The sequence below is a fragment of the Callithrix jacchus genome, chromosome 7 (assembly GCF_049354715.1).
Source record: "Callithrix jacchus isolate 240 chromosome 7, calJac240_pri, whole genome shotgun sequence".
Lineage (NCBI taxonomy): Eukaryota > Metazoa > Chordata > Mammalia > Primates > Cebidae > Callithrix > Callithrix jacchus.
This window is the reverse complement of record NC_133508.1, coordinates 7,493,347-7,518,997: the sequence shown is the minus strand read 5'-3', so window position 1 is coordinate 7,518,997 and position 25,651 is coordinate 7,493,347. Positions and strand designations below refer to the sequence as shown.

The 25,651-nt window shown below is 46.4% G+C and overlaps 1 protein-coding gene and 1 pseudogene across 9 annotated transcripts in view; one reads left to right on the top strand and one right to left on the bottom strand.

Annotated features, from left to right (window-relative positions):
* PFKFB3 (6-phosphofructo-2-kinase/fructose-2,6-biphosphatase 3) overlaps nucleotides 1-25,651 on the top strand; it is a 254,674-nt gene that overhangs the window by 131,289 nt on the left and 97,734 nt on the right. The window lies entirely within an intron of this gene.
* LOC100414529 (syntenin-1-like) lies at nucleotides 768-2,731 on the bottom strand (annotated as a pseudogene).

Genomic DNA, 25,651 nt, shown 5'->3' with positions numbered 1-25,651 from the left:
CATGCTGAACAGAGTTAAGCACATTAAGTGAAGGTAGTTAAGATTTAAGACCAGCCATCACAATCTCTTGCGACCTACATACACTGTTTAATGCTTACATGGAATGAAACCAGTGGTTTTGTTTTTGGTTTTTTGCTTTTTTTCTTGAGACGGAGTCTCACTCTATTACTTAGGCTGGCGTGCAGTGACATGATCTTGGCTCACTGCAACCTCCACCTCCTGGGTTCAAGCGATTCTGCTGGGATTACAGGCGTGTGCCACCATGCCCGGCTAGTTTTTGTATTTTTAGTAGAGACAAGGTTTCGCCATGTTGGCCAGACTGGTCTCAAACTCCTGACCTCAAATGATCCTCCCACCTTGACCTCTCAAAGTGCTGGGATTACAGGTGTGAGCCAAGGCGCCCAGCTGAAGCTGGTGTTCTTAACTGGCATTTTATACACACATACACAGAATTAAAAAAAAAAAATCAAGCGCAGTCATTCTAAGTGTTCTATGGTAGCATGTGTTAAAAATGCAAATATGCCATAGAACTAAAGTAGCATGAACAGCGCTACTCATTACCTAGGAGAAAGGTGAATGCTAAGCCTGTGTCCGTCATCCTAACCACAGCGGCTTATAAAAGCATCATGTTTCCAGAAGAGAAACTATTCCAGGAAAGTCAGTAAATCTCTCGAAAGTTTCACCTCTGTAAAACCAGGATAAGGTTGAAATCTGAACAAAGTATCAGATGAAACCTTGATTCCCAGCCATAATGTGAGAAAGCGCCTCAGGCGGCATAGACTTGCCCATCCCGGGAAAGCTTCATGTGCAGAATACAGAAGTGCCAAAGAAAGAAACTGGAGACGTTCAGCCACATTTCGTCGTGTGGTGCATTTTAACCTCAGCAATGGTGTGATCGATTAGGCTTTTCAGCATGCTTGGTGTCATCGCCGAATGATATGTTTAAAGATGAAAGCCGACGTGATTGTAATGGTTAGTGCAGTCCCAGGTGTTGACAGTATGTCTGCCATTTGAGAGTCCTTCAATCCAATGACATTCTTTCTGTTGATTTCACAGGTATTATGTTCTGTGAGAAGAACATTTCTGGCTACAGAACTTTCTCTTTTTTTTTTTTTGAGATGCAGTTTTGCTCTTGTTGTCCAGGCTGGAGTGCAATGGTGCGATTTTGGCTCACCACAACCTCTGCCCCCCAGGTTCATGCAATTCTGCCTCAGCCTCCCGAGCAACTGGGATTACAGGCATATGCCACCATGCCTGGCTAATTGTTTTTTGTTTTGTTTTAGTAGAGAAGGGGTTTCTCCATGTTGATCAGATCGTCTCGAACTCCCGACCTCAGGTGATTTGCCTGCCTCGGCCTCCCAAAGTGTTGGGATTACAGGTGTGAGCCACTGTACTTGGCCTAGAATGGTCTTTCACTATGGATGTTGTTTTTTTTCTTTCTCTTTCTTTTGGAGATGGAGTCTTACTCTCTTGCCCAGGCTGGAGTGCAGTGGTGCAATCTCGGCTCACCACATCCTCTGCCTCCTGGATTCAAACAATTCTCCTGCTGAGGCTCAGCCTCCTGAGTAGCTGGGATTACAGGTGTGCACCAGCATGCCTGGCTAATTTTTAGTGGAGATGGGGTTTCGCCATATTGGCCAGGTTGGTCTCAAACTCCTGACATCAGGTGATCTGCCTGCCTTGGCCTCCCAAAGTGTTGAGATTACAGGCATGAGCCACCACGTCTGACCTATTTTTTCATTTTAAAAGACGAAACCAACATGTCCAGTGCTATCCTTGTGGATGGTAATTGTCCATTCAAAGGGCCTGTCATGAATGGTCATAGTAATCTTCTCTCCAAAAGCCTGACTGAGTACCTTCTGTGCTTTCAGAGCTCCAGCCTGCACCATTTTCACCACTGATCTGGGGTACTTGGTCCCCAAGTCTCAGACCAACCGATGAGGCTGAAGAATTAGCCTTGACTAGCTGAACACGTATACCATTATCTATTGATTTAAGCCTGAGTCCAATTTCTCCATCTTGATCCTTACCCAGAATGGCTTCATGAATCCCTTGCTTAATTTCTGCTCTACAAATTCCAACATCATTATCAGTCACAGGAGTCATTATTGCATCGTTCACACTTGAAGGCCTTGCTACCAACTGCCCTGCCCCTGAATTTGTGCTCCAGAAATCATAGCCATATTTGCACATATTTCTTCTTCATTTAAACTCAGGCCCATGTATTGAGAGAACTCTGGGTATAGTTTGGGCTAGAGGTTTCCATTTTGAGAGACGTGAACAGAGGCTTCTGACAAAATTGCCGGTTGGCAAGATTTACAGAAAAAGCAGTGTATTCATCTGTTAATAAAGGGATACCTGAGACTGGGTAATTTATAAAGGAAAGAGGTTTCATTGACTCCCAGTTCAACCGGCTGGGGAGGCCTCACCACCATGGCGGAAGGCAAAGGACAGTGTCTTACACGGCAGCAGGCAGGAGAGTGTGTGCAGGGGAACCACTGTTTATAAAGCCATCGGATCTCATGAGACTTACTCACTATCACAAGAACAGCATGGGAAAGAGCTGCCCTTATGATTCAATTACCTCCCACTGGGTACCTCCCATGATACAAGGGAATTATGGGGGCTACAATTTGAGATTTGGGTGGGGACACAGCCAAACCATATGAGCAGTTTGAGCCTGCAGTATTCTGTCTACCTTCAAGTCTTCAAGAGACAGAGAGAGAGACATTTTTGCAGGATCCATCTAGACCACAAGGACCTGTTTGCCACTGCCACCTCCAGTCACTGTGCATAAGTAAGTTTTAGATGTCAGGCCTCTCCTTTTGATTCTTTCTTAGAGTTTCCAGCTCTGCCTACATTCCCCCTCTGCTCTTACATGTTGTCCAACTTTTCCATTAGAGCCTTTAGCATATTAATCAGTTATTTTTCATTTCTGCTCTGATAATCCTCAAATCTCTGCCCTCCCTGGGTTTGTGTATGATGCTTGCTTTGTTTCTTCAGAACATGTGGGATTTTTTTGTTTTTTATTACACTGTGTAATTTTCTATTGAAAGTCAGATATAATGTATCGGGTAAAAGGAACTCATTTAGATAGCTCTCTACAATGTTTTGTTTAACACCGTGAGTCACAGATGTTCCAGAAGACCTGTCTCTCTTCTGCTAATGACTTCCTGGGGGTATCAGTCTGTTCATCTGTCAAGAATGTGAATGAACAAACATGTACATTTCACTTCCAGACTGAAGAGGTTCTTAGTCCTTGGGCTGGCACCAAAAGTCACTATTTAGTTCTATTTAGTTATGGAACTTACCAGAACAGAAAGAAGGGGAGAGGAAGGAGACTTCTTGGCTAGCAGTCTGTTTATCTTATAAATCAGTCTGATCTCTTGAACAAAAGTTGAAGGGAAAAGGTGGAGGTGATACTGTGACCTGGCCTAGGAAATCTAGGTTTAAACCAAGCCAAACATATTTCTCCTCTGTCTCAACTCTTTGAACTCAGTTCTGCTTCTACTGCAGGTTACCCTAGATTACCCTGGGCAATGCCCATGGAAACTGGCTCAAGAAAGGGAAGTGGGAGAATGGCAGAGTGCAGAAGTCCACTTCCACGGTTCAGGGTACTCTTTTTTTTTTTTTGAAACAGGGTGTTGCTCTTTGCCCAGGAATTCAGTGGTGTGATCACAGCTCACTACAGCCTTCTACCCCTGGAGTCATGAGACCCTCTTGTCTCATCCTCCCGAGTAGCTGGTACTATAGGCACACAACCATGTCTGGCTAATTTTTACAATATTTTTGCAGAACTGGGGTCTTGCTATGTTGCCTTGGCTAGTGTTGAACTTGAGCCACCACACTTGGCCTTGTTCAGTGCGTTTTCAGGCATCCTGAAAGGTCAGGCCTAGATCTTGGGAAGCTGCTTCAGAGCATTCCAGCTTTGAATGGTCCTGAGTGTCTTTGTGGTCTTCCAGATGGATCCCTACCACACCCCAACACAGATGCTACCTGAAAACATACTGGACCTATTGGTGCCGAAAAGGAATGCAGCATTTGGTGGCTGCGAGTGATGCCAATCATTTTGAAAAGCTTATAGTGCTGTGGCAACCACTGCTTAGGTGATTTATATGACATCTTATTTTCTCCACCTGATTCTGAGCTCCTTGAGGACATGTCTGGGCCATCTCTGTTGGCCGCATAGCTTACAACCCGTGCTCATGCATCCTGATTTCATTTCCTTCTCAGATGTAGTGAAAACACCCAAATTATATCGATTGCCTCCTCTTGAGGTTGACAAAGAAAACTTTTAGATTCTGTTTTTCCTAGTGTTTCCTTTGTAGGATTGGAAATGATGGCCTTGATGGCGAGCGCTGTGGTTAGTGAAGCGTTAATGGCTCACACTCCTGGGGAGACACGTGAGTTGATACCATGCACTCTGCATGCAAATATCAGAAGTGGTATTTGCTTTTGACAACGATGGTTGTGTTGCTGTTCTAGATAAACCAGCTCCTATTCCTGTCTTTACTCAGAGGTAGATAGGACTCTTCCTCGGGCACCAACAGCCCTGACTAGGATTTACAGGCGGGGGAAGAGTCAGCTGACCCAGTAGGGTGGCATCCCACAGTCAGAACAGAGAGAGACTCAATGGCATGTGCCGGATGCCCTCGTTGTCCCAACGTTCCTCTGTGCAGATGGCAAAGCTGAGTGGATGTGCTACTGTAAGTCACAGGCTGCGGGAGGTGAACTTGAGCCTCACCCTGACATTGATCTTTCGCAGGGACATATTGTTAGTTCCCATCTGTTAAGACTGATGCATAATTTACTGGCCTCAAGTTTCTCTTCTCTTTGATTTCACTGCCTCTGCTCCTTACAGGAATCGCTCAACCTTGACTCTTCAGGAATTTACCCAATTTTATACTGTTGGTGTCTCCTGGGCTTAGAACCCCTTACCTCCAACCTTGCTCCCTGGCTAAGTTCTCCCCTTCCTTCGAAGCGCAGCAGAGATGGCAGCCCCTTTCTGAAACAGTCCCCGGTTTCCAGGCAGAGCGAAGGCCGAGGCTGTGTGGAGGGTGGCGCTTAGCCCCTGGTTCGGAGCGCCACGTCGGCTTCGCTGTCTGCTGAGCATTTTAAGGCATCATGTGGACTTTCCCGGGCTTGCGTTCCCAGAGTCTAGCACACTGCCTGCTCAGAATATTCCACTGAAACTTCTTTTTTTAGTGAAGAGGGAGGACTATCAAGCCTTGCCAGGTCTGATGATATTAAGATCACTTAAATGTTTTCTGCCTTTTCAGAATTCCCATTGTAGTTAGGGCCAGTGCCCATGGCTTGGCACTTGCAGGTTCTGTGGTTGTTTGGTGCCTTGTTTATCTCTTCGGGCGGGACGGGAGCCACTCCAGGGCAGCATCTGTTCCTCATATTCATCTCACATCCTCTCAAGCCTTCCTGTGTGCACTCAAGCCACACAATGAACGTCCTGCCTTTGCCCACAAGACTGAGAACTCTTCAGAGTGAGACTGTGTCTTATGCATTTTCACTGCGCTTGGCACATAGCAGATGTTTAATAAATCCTTGTATGTATTGAATAGGTGGTAGATTCTAGAGACATAGTGAGCTTAGCTCAAGCTCAGTTGCATCAGGGAAGGACCTGATGTGATTTTTCTGCACCTGTCTTCCTTTCAGATAGGAGCCCGAAACAAAAATATGTATTTTATTTTTTTCATGTGTGTGTTTTTTAAATGTGATCTTTCTTGGCTTCTGCATTGGGAAAGTCATCTTTGAAATTTAGAAAAACTCTCAGACTGTTGGAAGTCACCTTGAACGTCACATCTTCCCAGTGCCTTCTTTCTGCATAGGAAGGGTGCTTGAGGCAATGGGGCATCATGACTCTTGTGAGACAGCAGAGGTACAGAGCAGAGATGAGAACTCAGGCTTCCTCGGACCTGGCCCAGCGCATGTGGGTACAATCAAGCATAGGTCTCACCTTACAAAGCACAAACAGTTGTTTGCCAGCAACTGTTTGTTTATTACTTCATTTTTGTTTCTATCTTCTAAAATTCAACCTAAACTCTTTTAGGATTTATGGACTGTTCTAACCTTACAAGACTGATAAATACATATATGCTGCATGAGGAACACACTGATTTATTTACAAAGGTAGCAGAAACCTAATGCAAAAACAAACAAGAAAAAGAAGAAAAAGAAATAAAATTCTAGACTAGTTTTGTTCATAAATAGAGAATGAAGATTCTAATAAAAATAGGAGCAGGTGGTGCAATATGGCAACATCCCACCATGACAAAGTGAGGGTTAGTCAGAGTGCAATCATGGTTTCATATTACAGTTTTTATTAGCTTAAATATTGCATAAGTGGGTCCAGTAAAAAAGAAAAACGACGTCAATGCATGCTGAAATAACATTTATTTACTCTTGATGAAAATACAAAAATCAAGAAAATGACAAATAAGTGTTGATGGTGAGTTCCAGCCAATAGAACAGAGTAGGAGTGAAGTGTTCCAGCTCTTAGCTGAGGCTTCTAAGACACCAGTGCTCCCCACAGTCTCACCTGCGGCTGGCGGGATCCAGATGAAAAGGAGAGTGCAGGGGAAGGCAGAGACTCAAGATGAAAGGATCCTGGGTCCCTGAGTTACCACGTGGAGAAGCCATCAACATAGAGTGTTACTGTGATCTGTTTTCTAAGCAAAGAGTTTTAGTGCCCCAGAGACACACTTTGTTTCTTAAAGTGAAGAATCCTTCCTAAAGACGAACTGTGCAAATCTGGATTTTCAGATTGTTTACTTACTGCAATAACAGATAGACTTAGGAAAGCTCCTTTCTATTTTCGCTGGATGTAACTGATGGCAACTTGACCCAGCAGGGCAGTTAGTCTACTCTATAGGGAGCAGACCTAAACCTGTGTTACTTGAGATGTGGTAGATTTGGGGTCATGGGTCCCCACAGCTCAGCACTCCCTAAGAATCCTGTCTTTCTATACAGCATTACATATCCCTCCGCAGGCCTATATCCTCGCGGGCTACTACTACCGTTAAATATTAATCATATCTATTAGGTTCTTTTTATCTCCTAGCCACCATGCCTAACTAATTTTTATAGTTTTAGAAGTGATGAGGTTTCACCATGTTGTCCAGGCTGGTCTCAAACTCCTGATCTCAAGTGATCTGTCCTCCTGGTCCTCCAGAAGTGCTGGGATTGCAGGCATGAGCCACCATCTCTTACCATTTTAAATTTAAAATATTAGGAATCCCCCCCTTTTTTTTTTTAGTAGAGATGACATCTTACTATGTTGCTCAGGCTGGCCTGGCCTTGAACTCCTGAGCTCAAGCTATCCTCCTGCCTCAGCCTCCCTAAGTGTTGGGATTACAGGCGTATGCCCAGCCAATTATTAGGTATTCCTACATTTATGAAATTTGTTTTCTTTTCAAGCATGCTGAGGTGTTCCTTGTGATCTCTCTCATTCCTTGCTCTTGGTTTGAAGCTTCTCATTTACTTTTTCAAGTGCGGAAGTAGCGGCAGCTCGGGTTCGGCGGCCTGCTGTTTCTGTGTGCTTTCCCATAGAGGGCTTTTCTTCCTTTCGTGTTGAAAGGTCTTTTACTGTCAGCTGCTGACTTCCCTGGCTACTTCACCTGTGGGACTTCTTTAAGGCCCGGCTGAAGCGCCGTCATCTCTCCAGAGGATATCTGCTTCTGTCAGTTGCCTAGGAGGACTACCATCCCCAACCACTTCACACTTCAATATCCAAATGGGTCTTTTCAGATCACACAGGCAATGTGAATTCAGACTGGAAATCTGCCTGGAATCTGGGTGGAGGTAACGACTTCTAAGGGCAGCTTTTTTCCCCTTCTCCCCACGGTGCTAAGGTCAAGACAAACAGGTTTTGTCTTGTTTACACTGGGTTTTTTGTTGTTGTTGTTTACATTGGGTTAATTTCTCCTTCCTTTTATTTTTAGAGACAGGGTGTTGCTATGTTGCCCAGGGTGGAGAGCAGGGGTATTCACAGGTATGATCAGTGCTCATGGCAGCCTCAAACTCCTGGTCTTAAGTGATCCTCCCACCTTGGTTTCATGAATGGCTGGCACTACAGGTGCGCACCCCCGCACTCGGTCTTCTCATTCCTCTTTTTCTGAGAATTTGGCCTTTGGGCGAAGGGGGCTTCCAGTTTTTTATGATGATTCCAAGCTTTGTCTCCTGTCTCTGGGCTCTGTGCATCTATCAGAGCAGAAACTCAGGGTGCAAGCTGGCTCGGATATTGCATCACCTCTCAGAGATGCATTAGAAAGTATCTGTGGAATGGTTAAGTGGCATTTTGGGGGCACTTAGTCCTCAGATGGCTGGAAACAGGCTGTTTCTTCAGCCTCCCTCTGTGTTTATGGGACAGGCCAGAGGCCATTGTCACAATGTGGTGGATGGCCATGGGCTCAGATCAACAAATAACTGAAGTTAGGCTTTCTTTTCTCAAATGTAAGAGATTTCCCTACATATTAAATACTAAAAGAAGAAACATAAGAAAACCCAGAAAGATGAATTAAGATTTGAGGTAATGGATGAAGGAGATAATACCTCGTCATATCACGACTGCTTTTTATCTGCCCATGACAGAAAAGGGAAATTCGCAGCCCTTTCTCAGATAGGAAAATGACCTATCAATACAGGAATGTGAGTTGATTTCCCCCCCAATGTCCCATGCTCCCCTATCTCCCTGCATAGGCTGCCACCATAAGCATCCCTCTGATCCCAGGTAGCTGTGTTCCTGCCACCTGTGGCCTTTTGTTTTCCCTGATTCCTCCTTGTCTGGTAGAAGCTCTCAGGTTCCCTTTGGAAGACCCACCCACAAGCCACTAGATTATAGTCAAGAACATGCTTTGTTGGCTGGGCATAGTGACTCACACCTGTAATCCCTGCACTTTGGGAGGCTGAGGCAGGTGAATCACGTGAGATCAGGAGTTCAAGACCAGCCTGGTCTACATGGCAAAACCCTGTCTCTACTAAAAATACAAAAATCTGAGCCAAGCGTGGTGGCTGGTGCCTGTAATCTCAGCTGTTTGGGAGACTGAGCTAGGAGGATCACTTGAACCTGGGAGACGGAAGTTGCAGTGAGCCAAGATCACACCACTGCACATCAGCGTGGGTGACAGAGCAAGACTCTGTCTCAAAAAAAAAACTTTGTAAAGGCAAACTTACAGTGGTGTGCAGTAGTAATACCACAGGAGCTGCCTGAAAGTGTCCAAGTCAGGTATTCCCTGAGCTGGAACACTGCACTCCTCTTTATCTGTCCTTATGAGATATAAAGTCTGCAATGTCAAACCAGGTCTCTGAAATAGCTCAAGAATCACACGTTTCTGCAAGTAGAAGCACAGACGACATCTAAGGAGGGCCTCGTTTGTAAGAAACGGGGGCAGGAAAAACTGCCAAACGACGCGGGAAAAGTGACAAAGTAGCCAAGAAGCAGGTTACAGGAACGCTCTGGGGGTTGATCTCGGGGCGGCAGGTGGGGCCGCGCTTGCTCTGGCCTCCGGGACTGTCTTGGCTGTCTCTTCATCTCCCAGAGGGGTCCACCTGGACAGGCTTCTGTGTGGAGGGCTGGAAAGCTTGGCTGAACTTTTCGGTAAAGAACACAGAGGTGGGATTGAAAGCTCCTTCTTGTCTATCTGCCAGGATGATTTGTATCTTGGAAGAATAAAGTACACATTTTTTTTCCAAGTTGTTTTTGCCTGGGCTCTGCCTACCAGTCCTCATCTCTCACCACTGCCTCTCCATCTCGGCTCCTATCTTATCTGAAGTTTCAGCTCTAATGAAATACTTACTGTCAGCGGCGTGCCAAGAATGGGGCATGGGAGCCATCTGCCTGGGGTGCAGGCAATAATGGGGACATTGCTCATAGAGAAACTTAAAAACAATCATAAAATAGGCTAAAATCTGCTTTTGCCATGTGCTGGCAATTCTAAACATTATCAGTTATTAAATACACGTTCCAGAAAAAAAAAAATCTCTGGTTGGTAGAGTTCTAAACAACTGCTGGGGTGCTGACTGAGTTTTGATGATATGTTAAGGTCTCACATTAGCAGATTTTTATGAGTGATTTGTTTGTAAATATTACTTTATACATGGAAGTCAATTTGGAGACCTGCCAACTGCTCACAGTCAGCTTCCAACACACATCAACTTAGCCACAAGCCCTGGTTTCAGGAACAAGTTGTTGAAAGTTCGGAATCCTTCTCGCCGACTTTGCACTGCGTGAGAACTGTGTGTTCTTCTGTTTAAACAGAGGATTCAAATAACCAGTGACTACCAGTGACTGGAAAAGACCAAGAAACAGAACCTGAGTGATTTCACTTTGTCATCCCATGTGACTACTTGGAATTGCTAACTCAGTGTTTAAAATTTAAACCAGTGGAACTGTGCAAACTGGGAGGTAGAATACTTTTGTTTGGCGAGAGCAAGTTTTAGCTCACGTGTGAAATCTCTTACTAAATGTGATGATAACTTTAACATGAGACTGAACTGTTTGGGAGACTGAGCCAGGAGGATCAGTCTTTTTGAATGATTGCTTGTTTGAAAACAAAAGGACAAACCAAAAAATTAAATGTCTGTGAGGTGCTTTCATAGCTGCCTACCTTTTACGTTTTGCAAATGCTTTGATTTTATTGCTATTTACTGGTAATTGTTGTAACTGTCTGATTAGACACACAACGTGTGATAAAAGGAAAATGCCACCATTGGCCATTTCACTCTGGCCATTATTATCATTTATTTAACTTCATAATTATCACTGTAGGCAGTTTATGGAGGGAGATGGTGTGAAAACGACCTGCCCCAGCTGCTGGACTTGTTTGGTGCAGCCAAACTGGTTGCTCAGGGTGACCGGCCATCTCCTGCTGAGCTGCGGTTCCTTCGAGCATGATACTTTTCCCCTTGTAAGGTCCTGCTCACACTTTGAGACTCGGTTTACATGGCTCCTCCTCTGTGAGACTCTTCTGATTCAGTCTCGCCTAAATGATCATCTATAATTTCCCTCCTTGCCTTTGTGCTTTCGTTTAGCCTTGCACCGGCTGTGCTGAGTTTTCCTGATTTATTTGTGAGTCTCTTTCTGCTTCTAGATGATGAGCTAATGGAGAGCAGAGATCACAGCTCGTTCATCTCGATGTCCCCAGTTCCCAGCCTAACCCCTGGCACATAATGGTGCTAAAATTATCACTCTTGGGATGAAGGAAGAATGCTGTGGCTCTCAATGGCTACCGAATTGGGCTTGCCTTGGAGACCAATGTAATTAAACAGAAAACCAATTTTTCTGTTTTGTTGGCTCAGCAGCTAACACCCTCTCTGCAGGTGGTTCCCCCACACTACCTTGCACACCTCACACCTCAACACTCACCCTAGTGCCAAGGCAGTGGGCGGAGGAGGCAGACAGGGGACAGGTATGGGTGAGGATAGAGGAATGGGATGCGAAATCCAGACTTCTAGAAATTGTGCAATGTCCCTTGACATTCCAAGCAAGGACAGTCACTGTTTCCTGACAACTAAAGCTTAGGATGAATTTATGTTGCCTATAAATAGAGTATCTCCACTCCCCAAACCATCCCATATGTTGGAATAATCTGGAGGCAAAAAGGCCAAAATGATTTCCTCTCTATACCCATTCCATTAACTCCGGCATAACTGAATCTCTGCTGTGGCCGGCACCATTCTAGAGCATGGAAAACACCAGGAAAGAAGCACATGTTCATTGCAGAAAAATCAGAAAATGTGAAGAGGCAGAAATAATTTTTTTCAAAATGCCCATAATCCCATTACCCACAGATAACTGCCGTTAGGATTTGGGTATAGATCTTCCCTTTGTCTCTGTGTGTGTCTGTGCATATGTGTGTGATCTATCAAAAGGAACCACAGCCCACATTCTGTTTTGCGATGTAATTCTTTCCTCTTTAGCACATCTTTACAGTATTATACTTAGTAGCCAAGTCACACTGCCCTGTGCCATTATATTAGGACTTCTTCAACTCACGCATTCTATCGTTGAATATTTAAGTTGGTTTTAGGTTGGCTTTTACTGTTAAGAACCAAAGCTATGCCGTTTACAGTCACGAATCATTCATTGAGCAATTGCTGAACCGTTTTCTTAAGATAACTGTCTGGAAGTGGAATGGCTGGGTGGAAGGTGGGAACTATCGAGCCACCCCTTCTAGACAACCTGACAGGAAGGGCTCAGCAGGGTTTGTGACGATCCCATAATGAGAAGCTGGCCTGGAACTAGGGATCTCCTGGGCTGGGTCCCGCCCCAGGAAGTCTCTTCTCTCCACTCTGGATTTTTATCCATTACAGGCAATGACTGATGCCACAGCTTGAATAGCAGAGCCCAGGCAGGAAGCCCGGGGCAGAAGCCCGGCAGGAACTCTCCCTCACATTGCCTGAACTCTGGTTAAGGAGGAAAAGCCTCCCTAGAGGCTCCCAGTGGACTCTCTCAGTGGCATTCACCAGACCCAGCTCACTCATCCGCCCCAGACCAAACAGTGGTGAACAGGAATGAAACCGCCCTGACTGGCTGACTTTAACCCTGCTCATCTCTAGGGACTTGGCACTGGCTGCCTGAACCCGGTCAGCCTCCTGAAACAAACAGGGGAGGACGAGGGGCTGCTCAGCAGTGAATATCATCCCAGAATGCTCATGACGCTGTTACAGGAAAAGGTCCCGATCCCGACCCCAAAAGAGGGTTCTCAGATCTTGCACAAGAAAGAATTCAGGGCGAGTCCAGAAAGCGAAAGCAAGTTTATTAAGAATGTAGGCCAGGTGGAGTGTCTCAGGCCTATAATCCCAGCAGTTTGGGAGGCCGAGGTGGGTGGATCACCAGGTCAGGAGATCGAGACCATCCTGGGAAACACGGTGAAACTCTGACTCTACTAAAAATACAAAAATTAGCCAGGCATGCTAGCCTGCACCTGTAGTCCCAGCTACTTGGAAGGCTGAGGCAGAAGAATTGCTTGAACCCAGGAGGCACAGGTTGCATTGAGCCAAGATCTCACCATTGCACTCCAGCCTTGGTGACAGAGCACAACTCTGTCTCAAAAAAAAAAAAAAAAGAAAAAAAAAAAAGAAAGTAAAGGCCAGTTGCCTTATAGAATGCCCCACATTCTAGCTCTTCATGATTATTCTTGGAGGTGTCACTTAATTTGTTCCTCTCTCCCCCAGTATTTTCTTTCTCTTCTTCTTTTCCGTTTTTTGAGATGGAGTCCCACTCTGTTGTCCAGACTGGAGTGCAGTGGCACAATCTAGTCCCACTGCAACCTCCGCCTCCCAGGTTCAAGCAATTCTTCTGCCTCAGCCTCCCGAGTAGCTGAGATTATAGATGTGTACCACCATGCCTGGCTTTTTTTTTTTTTGTATTTTAAGTAGAGATGGGGTTTCACTGTGTTGGCCAGGCTGGTCTCGAACTCCTGACCTCAGGTGATCCTCCCATCTTGGCCCCCCAAAGTAATGGGATTATAGGTGTGAGCCACTGTGCCCAGCCCTGTCTCCAGTATTTTCTGATTAGATTCAGATGAAAGGCTTTGGGAGAATAGGCGATACTGTGTCTTCATATTGTAATATACCAGGTGGTGCATAATGTCAAGCTGCCCTACTGCTGCTGATGGTATATTTGAAACACTTGATCCTCTAAGAATGGCATCCACAACGGTTTCCTTTGCTTTCATTCCAAAAGAAGCCTCACTACAAATCCGTTTATATATAAGGGACCTTTCCTGAAAATGTGGACATAATAGCATGGCTTATAGTGGAATACTGAAAAAGATGAAAACTGAGAATTCCCTCTGTAAGCGGTGTGTGTGTACGCACACATGGGCCTGTGAGGTTCACGAGGAGATGGAAACTGAGAATTCCCTCTGTAAGGCGGTGTGTGTACGCAGACATGGGCCTGTGAGGTTCACGAGGAGATGGAAACTGAGAATTCCCTCTGTAAGGCGGTGTGTGTACGCAGACATGGGCCTGTGAGGTTCACAAGGAGATGGAAACTGAGAATTCCCTCTGTAAGGCGGTGTGTGTGTACGCAGACATGGGCCTGTGAGGTTCACGAGGAGATGGAAACTGAGAATTCCCTCTGTAAGGCGGTGTGTGTGAAGGCAGACATGGGCCTGTGAGGTTCACGAGGAGATGGAAACTGAGAATTCCCTCTGTAAGGCCGTGTGTGTGTACGCAGACATGGGCCTGTGAGGTTCACGAGGAGATGGAAACTGAGAATTCCCTCTGTAAGGCGGTGTGTGTACGCAGACATGGGCCTGTGAGGTTCACGAGGAGATGGAAACTGAGAATTCCCTCTGTAAGGCCGTGTGTGTGTACGCAGACATGGGCCTGTGAGGTTCACGAGGAGATGGAAACTGAGAATTCCCTCTGTAAGGCCGTGTGTGTGAATGCAGACATGGGCCTGTGAGGTTCATGAGGAGATGGAAACTGAGAATTCCCTCTGTAAGGCGGTGCGTGTACGCAGACATGGGCCTGTGAGGTTCACAAGGAGATGGAAACTGAGAATTCCCTCTGTAAGGTGGTGTGTGTGTACGCAGACATGGGCCTGTGAGGTTCACGAGGAGATGGAAACTGAGAATTCCCTCTGTAAGGCGGTGCGTGTACGCAGACATGGGCCTGTGAGGTTCACAAGGAGATGGAAACTGAGAATTCCCTCTGTAAGGTGGTGTGTGTGTACGCAGACATGGGCCTGTGAGGTTCACGAGGAGATGGAAACTGAGAATTCCCTCTGTAAGGCGGTGTGTGTGAATGCAGACATGGGTCTGTGAGGTTCACGAGGAGATGGAAACTGAGAATTCCCTCTGTAAGGCGGTGTGTGTGAATGCAGACATGGGTCTGTGAGGTTCACGAGGAGATGGAAACTGAGAATTCCCTCTGTAAGGCGGTGCGTGTACGCAGACATGGGCCTGTGAGGTTCACAAGGAGATGGAAACTGAGAATTCCCTCTGTAAGGTGGTGTGTGTGTACGCAGACATGGGCCTGTGAGGTTCACGAGGAGATGGAAACTGAGAATTCCCTCTGTAAGGCGGTGCGTGTACGCAGACATGGGCCTGTGAGGTTCACGAGGAGATGGAAACTGAGAATTCCCTCTGTAAGGCGGTGTGTGTGAATGCAGACATGGGTCTGTGAGGTTCACGAGGAGATGGAAACTGAGAATTCCCTCTGTAAGGCCGTGTGTGTACGCAGACATGGGCCTGTGAGGTTCACGAGGAGATGGAAACTGAGAATTCCGTCTGTAAGGCGGTGTGTGTACGCAGACATGGGCCTGTGAGGTTCACAAGGAGATGGAAACTGAGAATTCCCTCTGTAAGGCGGTGTGTGTGAATGCAGACATGGGTCTGTGAGGTTCACGAGGAGATGGAAACTGAGAATTCCCTCTGTAAGGCGGTGTGTGTGAATGCAGACATGGGCCTGTGAGGTTCACGAGGAGATGGAAACTGAGAATTCCCTCTGTAAGGCGGTGTGTGTGAATGCAGACATGGGCCTGTGAGGTTCACGAGGAGATGGAAACTGAGAATTCCCTCTGTAAGGCGGTGTGTGTGTACGCAGACATGGGCCTGTGAGGTTCACAAGGAGATGGAAACTGAGAATTCCCTCTGTAAGGCGGTGTGTGTGAATGCAGACATGGGCCTGTGAGGTTCACAAGGAGATGGAAACTGAGAATTCCCTCTGTAAGGCGGTGTGTGTGAATGCAGACATGGGTCTGTGAGGTTCACGAGGAGATGGAAACTGAGAATTCCGTCTGTAAGGCGGTGTGTGTGAATGCAGACATGGGCCTGTGAGGTTCACAAGGAGATGGAAACTGAGAATTCCCTCTGTAAGGCGGTGTGTGTGAATGCAGACATGGGTCTGTGAGGTTCACGAGGAGATGGAAACTGAGAATTCCGTCTGTAAGGCGGTGTGTGTGTACGCAGACATGGGCCTGTGACGTTCACGAGGTGGACTGTGATAGACACTGACACCCACCTTGGATCCTCCTTCAAAACTCATTGCCCAGCTGTGAAGAGTGTGGCTGGCTAAAAAGCTCCATGAGCTCCTTTCGGATCTGCGCTGCTGAGCTACGGTCACACTCTTTTCAGGGCACCTCGGTCAATGGCAGAGCCATGCGGAGGGAGCTGAGGTCATGCTTTCACCAGGAAGGCCACCAGTGATCAATGACGTCAAAAGGCGGTGGCACAGAGCCTTTCTGTTTCTGCCCAACGCCGGACACCCTGGTTCAGCAAAAGTTATGATTTAAATATGCTTCCAAGCTTTTTCTTTCCTCCCACAACCCTTTTTTTTTTTTGAGACGGAGTCTTGCTTTGTCACCCAGGCTGGAGTGCACTGGCATGATCTTGGCTCACTGCAACCTCTGCCTCCCAGGTTCAAGGAATCCTTGTGCCTCAGCCCCCTGAGTAGCTGGGATTACAGGCATGCACCACCATACCTGGATAATTTTTGTATTTTCAGTAGAGTCGGGATATCACCATGTTGGCCAGGCTGGTCTTGAACTCCTGACCTCAAGTGATCCACCCGCCTCAGCCTCCCAAAGTGCTGGGATTACAGGTGTGAGCCACTGAACCTGGCCAAGCTTTTTCTTACTGCAGAGTGGGAGTAGCATCCTCTCCAGCCTTCTGCATGTGAGGTACAGGCCACTTTGCTCTGGAGCTCCCTGCTAGGCTGGAAGACACTTGGCCAGGTCTGCATCATGGTGTGACCCTCCCCTTGCCCAATTGCCTTTTGCAAGTATGACCCCCCAGTCCAAACATTGCTACTGTCTTCTCCAGGAGGAACTCAACTGACACACACTGTGTGGAAAACCTAGTTAAAATTATGGCTCATTTGCCCGGAAAAAACCAACCTTGCCTGGACGTCCCAAAATCCTGAGTACAAGTTTAAGGTATTCATGGATGCCCTGAAGCCCAGGGACCCCACCTGAAGAGCCCCGGGATTCGACTCTCCACCTGCACTTCATACTCCCGTGGGGGATGTGCTGTTGATACTGACAGGCGTTATAGCTCTAGCAAGGGGCAATGGTTGCAATCTGGGCAGGACAACCATGAGAGGCGGTGCAGTGATGCACTCCCCGGGTGGCGGGCAGGCGTTCTGTCTCGTCCCTCCTCATTGAACTTGGCAGTGAACCTTCATAAGGAGAAGATAACAAATTCCCCCGGGACCTTTGGGTACCGTGGGAGATGCCTATGGTCCTGAGAAGTAGGTGCGCTGACAATGGAACAGAGAACAGCTGGCATCTTAGGCTAAATGATGAGTGGAAAGAGTTTCGGCAGTTTTCAGGTTTCTTCCTAGATTGTCCAACTCAATCAGGGCAAGGGAGGGAGCAGAAAGTCCAGAAAGTTATGTTCATGAAGAAAGAGTGTGCATTTGTAGAGAGTCGTTCACGAGTTTGAGCTCTCAGAGGAGCCGGTGGAGTGAAGGCATTGGCTGGGCTACTGTAGCAGGGAAAAGGGCACTTCAAGATCCTAAGGTCGAGGATTTAGGAAATTGAATCAATGAACTCCTCACTATCTGTTTCTATCTCACCTTCTACCATAAAGAATGATGATAGCCGACACAAGAAAAAATGTGTCCCTGCCACGTAAAATGTGTTACAATTTGGAGGCAGAGGCCGAGGGTGGAAAGGCTGAGGAGGCCACGAAGAAGTTGTGTTTGGGACCTGAGGGAGGGGCAGACGGAAGAGGTCATTGTGCAAAGACTGCGTGTTCTCAGCACCAGTGATTCACCTTTGGTGTGTTGGATATAGCATCTTTGGGAAGCAACTCAGTGATTCTCAGGATGAATAGGGCTTTCAAACCAAATCAGTGTTTCAGAAGCAGCACGTGGTTGTGACACCAGTTCAGAAAAATATGCATAAGCTGAAAAGCGGAAGTCCCTTTCACAACACCAAGGCTTTGCCCTAAATTCAGTTCCCGGGAAATAGGTACTGTTAGCAGGGATGTGTCTTCTGGATTTTCAGTGCATTCCTCATTCTGGGAAGGGATGGGTGCAGGGTGCTTCTGCGGGGAGGACCACTCACCCATCCCTGCACCCACAGGGCCACCTGCTCCCTCTCAAGCTGCCTCTGGGAGCAGATGCTGGCTCCTCCCCATCAGAGTGGGGAGCTTGGAGTACAACCACCAGCTTCCTTCTGTTGGTAAGAGTTCCATGACATCCTTGAGTTCTAAGGACAACTGGATTGGCTGATAGTTTTATCACTCTGAAGCTCAGACATGGATGGAAAGTTGGGAGGTGAGCTCTCCTTTTTCCTCAGTGGGTAGAGGGGGTCCTGCCCATTCCCGGAGCTATGCTCCAGCTTCTGCCTGCAGGCCTGAGGCTGGCCCCATCTCTGCCAATATCCACTGCCCTGTTTTGACTTGCAGCAGAGACGCTCATTTCGTCCTTTTGCCTGACCACAAAGATTTGTCTGCTGCAGCTTTCTTGTGACTGATGCTTTTTGCTTCACTGTGGAAAAATCCCAGGAGCCTCACAGATCAAGGGCCTGAAGGGAATTGTGTGGGAGGCTTCTGACAATTTGTGTAAAGGGGAAAAATATTATTCCCAGGAGGCAATCAATCCTCAGGGCCGTGAACTCTGGCCATGGCACCAGCTCCATTTCTGCAGTGAAATGGGGATGTGTCATGCAGAAACATGAGTGGGACTGGCGAAGGTCTGGAGGCCAAGTCAGAATTTCCAGGCTGCCCCCCCTATGTGTCCCACAGTCACCTTGGAGTCTGGTCTGCAGCCTGGCTTTTTGCTATTTGAGACTCACATTTTCCCATACCCTAACATGGAGGCTAGCATAGTGCCTGATACTTCGTAAACGCTTGATCAATATTCTGGAAGGAAGACTTTGACAAATGTTCTAAAGGCACCTTATCTGTTCCAGATGCTAGGGATTCAGCAGTGAACAAAATGAACTAAAAATAGAACTACCATTGGATCACCAATCCTGCTATACGGTATCCACCCAAAAGAAAGAAAACCAGTGTATAAAAGATATACCTGCACTCTATGTTCATTGTGGCTCCATTCACAATAGCAAAGATAAGAAATCAACCTAAGTGTCCATCAGAGGATGGCTGGTTAAAGAAAATGTGGTACATATACCCAATGGAATACTACTCAGCCATGAAAAAGAATCATGTCTTTTGCAGCAACATGGACAGAGCTGGAGGACATCACTAAATCATGTGCACACATGGACATAGAGAATAAAATAATAGACGTTAGAGACTCGGAAAGGTGGGAGGGTGCGAGGAGGGCGACAGATGAGAAATGATCTATTGGGTACAATGGTCACCATTTGGGTGGCAGGTACCCTAAAAGCCCAGACTTTACCACGATGCCAGACATCCATGTAACATGTAACAAAACTGTAAAAAAAAGTTTGTAAAAATCGGAAAATTTAAAAAAGTTCCCTAAATCTATAAAAATTTAAAAATGGACAAAAATTCTTGTTCTGATGATTCCTAAAAAATTACCTCCCTTGACACATTCTCTTTCTCCCTCATACATTCTATTACATTTCTGTATTTCTACCAATTAATTTGTTTTTTCTTCCCTTCAAGAAATAAACAACAAAACATCTTTTTAAAGCGACTATTCTTGGTCAGGTCAATAAACGTAAATGAACATGGCCAGGTGTGGTGGTGCATGCCTGTAATCCCAGCATTTTAAGAGGCCGAGGCAGGAGGATTGCTTGAGCCCAAGAGTTGAAGACCACCCTGGGCAACATGGTAAAACCCTGTCTCTACCAAAAAAAATACAAAAAATTAGCTGGGCATAGTGGCGTGCACCTGTGGTCTCACCTATGTAGGAGACTGGGGTGGGAGGATTGCTTGAGCCCAAGAGATTGAGGCTGCAGTGAGCTGTGATCATGTCACTGCACTCCAGCCTGGGTGACAGAGTGAGACCATGTCTCAAAATAAAATAAAACAAAACAAAATAAAGGACTGCATCTTCTAAGAGACACAGGCTGTGATGGATAAATGAGGGAGATGAAGCTGCAGTTCTCAGGAAGCTCGAAGTCAGTCCTTGGATGCTTTTGGCTCAACCTGGTTTTAAAAAATGAAAAAATGTATGAGCTTCTAGAAGAGAAAATCCAGAGGTTGGGCTGACCTTCAGGGTAGCAGCAGTGGCTCTCGGAGGTCATAAGGAAACAGCCGCTGCTTTTTTTTTTTTTGAGACAGGATCTTGTTCTGTTACTCAGGTGAAAGGGCGGTGACACGGTCATGACTCAGTGCTCAGCCTCATGAGGATCAAGTGAGCTGAGACCCAGGTGCACACCATCATGCCTGGCTAATTCTTACATTTTTTCAGTAGAGACAAAGTCTTCCTATGTTGCCCAGGCTGGTCTTGAACTCTTGGGCTTATGGGATCTTCCTGCCTCAGCCACCCAAAGTGCTGCAATTACAGGTGTGAGCAACTACGCCCCGCCAGAAGCAGCAGCTTGTCTGTGTTCTTCACCCTGCCTGTTGCAGTGTTGATTTTAACCTAAAACTGGCTCTCATCACGGTTCTGGAACAGCTGCCAGTGGAGCCACGTGTTCCCTCATTGTGCCTGATGGGAGGGAGGCTGGCTTTCCACGGCCTTCAGAGTGAGAAATACCTTGCTGGAGGCCTGCAGTAAATCTCTGCCCAGGTCCAACTGGCGAGCACTGGGTTCCTTGTCCATTTCTGAACCAACCACTGTCCATGGAATTAGGATGCCTTTTTACCCTGCGGTGGATGCCAGTGCCCCAACTCATAAGGGAGGGATGGAACGCAAGTCATTCTGTAACAGTCTAGATCTAAAGCTGACCTTTATCTGTCTTCTCAAAGCCTTCCCTCTGGGCCTGGTGGTCTCTGTGAGACAAATGTTTTCCTCTTTCTCATTTCCCAGGAGTGGGCTGTGTGTCCTCTCTCCTCCCAACTGCTGATTCCGGAACTTTTTGTTTTCCAAAACCACATGCTCCTTTGAAACTGATGCCTTTATTCCTCCCTCCGCGGTGCCCTCGTCACCTAGCAAACTCCTTGTCATGCCCGTTCTCTGTTGTTTAAGTTCTCAGTTTTTCTTTGTATTCTTTCTTCTAATCTCATTCCCTTTTAATTCAATAAACAAACAAAAAAATGTGACCCAACATTCTGCTTCCCAGTTTTTGCCTTTGCTTATTTTTTAAACTTCCCTTCTCCAGAGTGATCCTGTCCTTCCCTAGAGCTCAGCCATGTACTCTCACTGTCTTATTCTGGGTCTTCTCAGCAGAAGAAACTGCATCTCTTTTGGAACGTTGATTTTAAATGCCCTGGGTCGTGGCTACCACCTTCTCCGCTTCTAGCTCATTTACTCTAAACAGTGGTTCTCACCCAGGTGCAAGTCCTCTCCGTCAGCAGACATTTTTGGTTGTCATATCTCAGGGCAGGTGCTACTAGCATCCGGCAGATTGAGGCCAGGGACACTGCTAACCAGCTTACAATGCCCAAGGCAGGCCCCACAAAAATCATCTGTCTTCAAATGTCAACAGGGCCAAGGTTGAGAAACCCTGCTCTGAAACTTCAAATACAACAGTATTTTGAATATAAAACGATTGTAGATCCATTGACATCACATCTTTCTTATTAAACACTGGCCCCTTCTGCTCTGATTTCCTTAGAGTAAATGACCCATCATAATTATGCCCAGGCAAATGCCCTCTTCTTAAGCTCATTTGCACTCACCAGGCAAAAATCGCTCACCCACCCAAACCTGGTTGAACCCAACGATCTACTTTCTTTGTGCTTGGACTGGACTACTAACTATTATTTGAGAAACTCACACCTTGCACTAACTGGCTTCACAATAAATTACAAACCTGACTGGGCTCAACTCTATGTAGAAATTCTGCAGTGCCTGCCTGGAGGCATCCCAGCATCCAAGACGGCCACGTTCCTGGCTGATCCTTCTCCTTTGCTGATTCTGCTCCACTTCCTGGCTTTGAATCAGACATTCCCAGGGCTTCCACTCAAGCCCTCTTCTCTTTCTCTTCATTCTGCTCTTTCTGCCTCTATTTATTTCCATGCCCTAGAAACACTCTCCGTGTAACTGGGACTTCCAAATGCCTGTCTTTAATCCAGTGCTTTCCCCTGGGTGCTAGTCTGTTAAATCATCTGTTGACATATTCAGCTGCGGACTCACAGGTGACCCAAGCGGGACGTATCCCATGTGAATTTCAAATCTGCCTTTCTGTTCCATCTAAAATTTCTCTCCCAGTGTTCTCCATTTCTGAGGATTGACCCTGTCACTGTTTATCTCATTACTAGAGTCCCAGACCTGGGAGTGTACCCTCAATGTCTCCATTTCCCCCACCAGTCTCCTTCCATCACACATTCGGGATTTGGCGAGCCCCGTGGATTCCACCTTCAAAAGAGCCATATCTCAAATCCATCTACCACTCGTCACCTCTGTCGCCATCCCCCGACAGTCCACCATTATCTCTCCTGTCTCATGATAATGAAGTCCTAAATGGCTTCCCTGCAGCCACTCTTGACCATTGTAGTCCACTCTTCACCCAGCAGCCTGAATGATCTTTGAACAGTGTCAATCACATTATCTCACTTTCTTGCTTAAAACTTGCCAATGACTTCCTACCATGCCTCAAATTCCAGTGTAGCCTTCCCTTACCTCCCTCTCAAGTCACAATGGCTCCCATCCTCCCTTGCTCCTGATGCTCCAGTAATGCTGATATGCTTTTCAGATCTTAGAACATGTCGAACTCGTTGAACCTCAGGGTCTTTAATGGACTTTCCTTTCACCTGGATTAGTCTTCCTTGGTCTCCTCTCATAGCATGAATTTCTCATCCCTTGAAACTCAGCTTGAGTGTCGTCTGAGAGACGCCTTGCTGTCCACCTCCTCTAAGATGTGTCTGACCCATTAGTCTCTGTCGTGACTCTTTTTTTCCCTATGAGTAAAAATTCTGATAATCCTGGTTATTTTATTTACTTGTTTATTGTCAGTATTTGCCATTACAATGTAAGTACCCTGGGGACAGACCCTGGTCAGTCAGGTTCACGTCCCCAGGACCTCAGACCATCTGGTACATAGTCGGTACTTAGCAGGCGCCTGTTGAGTGAAACGGATGAGTGAATGTGAGCCCCTCTGTGGATCACACATCATCTTGGAGGCCTTTAAAACCTTGCACAGCATATTCCCTTGGCCTTCCTGTCTCTTCATCACTTAGCTCATGTATTAGGGTTCTCCAGAGAAGCAGAACCCACTGGATATACCTGATTCTATATCGATAGATAGATCAGAGATTTATTTTGGGAATTGGCTTATGCAGTTACGGAGGCCGGGAACTCTAAAGATCTTTTGTCTGCAAACTGGAGAACCGCAAAAGCCAGTGGTGACTTCAGTTCAAAGTACCAAGTCCCGGGAACCAGGAAAGCCGATGTCGTAACTCCCATCTGAGGCTGAAGGCTCGAGAAGGAAGAGTTTCAGTGTCCACAGGCAGACAGAGAGAACAAATTCTCCCTTCCTCCGCCTTTTTGTTCTACCCAGGCCCTCAACGGATCGGGTGACGCTGTCTTCACCGGCGAGCATGATCTTCATCAGTACAGTCTACTGATTTCTTCGAGAAATAGCCTCATAGACACAGCTAGAGATAATGTTTTGTCAGCTATCTGGACACCCCTTAGCCCAGTCTAATGACACATGAAGTGAACCATCACAACCCATATCATTAAGACTTGGCTCCAACATCAGTTCTCCTATCCCCATTGCAGACCAACTCTGGAACTTCTGTAGCTCTGGAGCTCACCTTGACCACAGCACTTCCCCTATTCCACGGTGACTGTGGCTTTGGCAGTCTCTCCCACTTTGTCAACTGCTTTGGGGCAGTGCCCTGCATTTTATATCCGCACGAAGCAATTCAAACGAGCAGTCTGAAACTGAAAGGATGATTCAAGTAAGTCAGTCATGGTCATTGATTTCAATAATATGTTTGCTAAATTAGGATCTTTAGTGGTCAAAGTCAGTCTTTAATTGTAATAAGGTGGAAGAGTTGATAAAGTTTCCTGAGTTACTTCATGGAATGACATTGGTTTCCGGCCAGGCATGGTGGTGAGTTGAGAAAGTTTCCTGAGTTACTTCATGGAATGATATTGGTTTCCAGTGAGGCATGGTGGCTCATGCCTGTGATTCCATCACTCTGGGAGGCTGACACATGAAAACGGCTTGAACTCGGGAGGCAGAGGTTTCAGTGATATGAGATTGCTCCACCCTATTCCAGCCTGGATTACAGAGTGAGACTCTCTCTCTCAAAAAAACAAAAGGGGGAAAGAAAAGAAAAAAGGAAAACAGTTTTTTTAAAAGGCGGGTTTCTGTGTTGACAGGACTCCTCATCTTAGAGACTTAAGGAGAAAATTCCCAGATTCAGTGATTTCTAAGCCTAACGAGATTAATTCTAAATTGTTCCTGAGACACTTCCAAAGTAAAGGTAGCGTTGTCCTCATACCTATGTTTAGACCGGATAAGCAACATTTGAGGTTGCCCTGTAGTAAGGACGTTAGTCACTCAGTGTAGCACTGATTTCCAGTAGCCACTGGGGATCCAGGATAGAACTGGAGCTCGAGTTGCCACAAAGGGGGCTCGGAGACCCTTTGATGAATACAAGCAAGAAGATCTGTGATTCCAATTGGTTTTTGATCCTTTGATTCTTCTGGAGATCTACACGACTAAACCTCACTCTGTATTCACTGCTCTGTCTCATGACATGATCCGTGAACCTTCGGGTCCTCGAGGAAGGCTAAGCTCACCCATGCTCAGAGAGGACGCTTTGCAGACCGCAGTGAAGGGCAAGGTATTTGCTCCCTAGTCCTGGATATGGAGAAGGCTTGTTAAGGCACATTGTGCTGCAGAGAAGGGGTTTAGAATGACTGACATTGTGGCATCAATGTCACCATTTCAGCATGTCCTGTATCCTCACCATGCATCTCCTCCTCATCTGACTCGGCTCACAGGCCGGCGTCCTCTGCAGACTCTGAACGCCTTTGAAAGTAGGAGTCTCATCTCCTGTCCAGCCTTATGCCCTTTCTCACGTCCTAGCCTGCAGTGCTTAGCTGCATGTTTTGCATTCACTATATAAATAATTTAACTTTTCTGCTTTAGGGAAGAGGAAAACAATTTCACATAGAGATTAAGAAATTCACTTCAATTTGCACACTTGGAGAGATGAGGACTTGAGTCAGAATTGTTCACTCCATGCCTCACCAATACAATGAAAAGAGCATCCGTATCACTTCACACCAATGCCAACGCGTATTATCAAAAAAACCAGAATAGATCGTGTATTGGCCGAGATGTGGAGAAATCAAAACCCATGGACATTGCTGGTAGGAAGGTGAGGTACCGCAGCTGCTGTGGAAAACGGTATGGTGGTTCCTTAAAAGTTAAACACAGGACACGGCATGATTCAGCAATTCGGCTTCTGGGCGTGTACCCCAAAGTATTGCAAGCAGGGACTTGAACCTCAGCCTCCAAAAGTGTTAGGATTACAGGTGTGACACAAGAGCTAAAAGGTAGAAAAACCCCAAAACACTTGTATAGCCATGTTCATAGATGTGTTATTCATAGTAGCCAAAAGGTGGAGACAATCCATGGATAGACAAAGAGATAAACAAAAGGGGGTCTGCCCTTACAATGGAATAT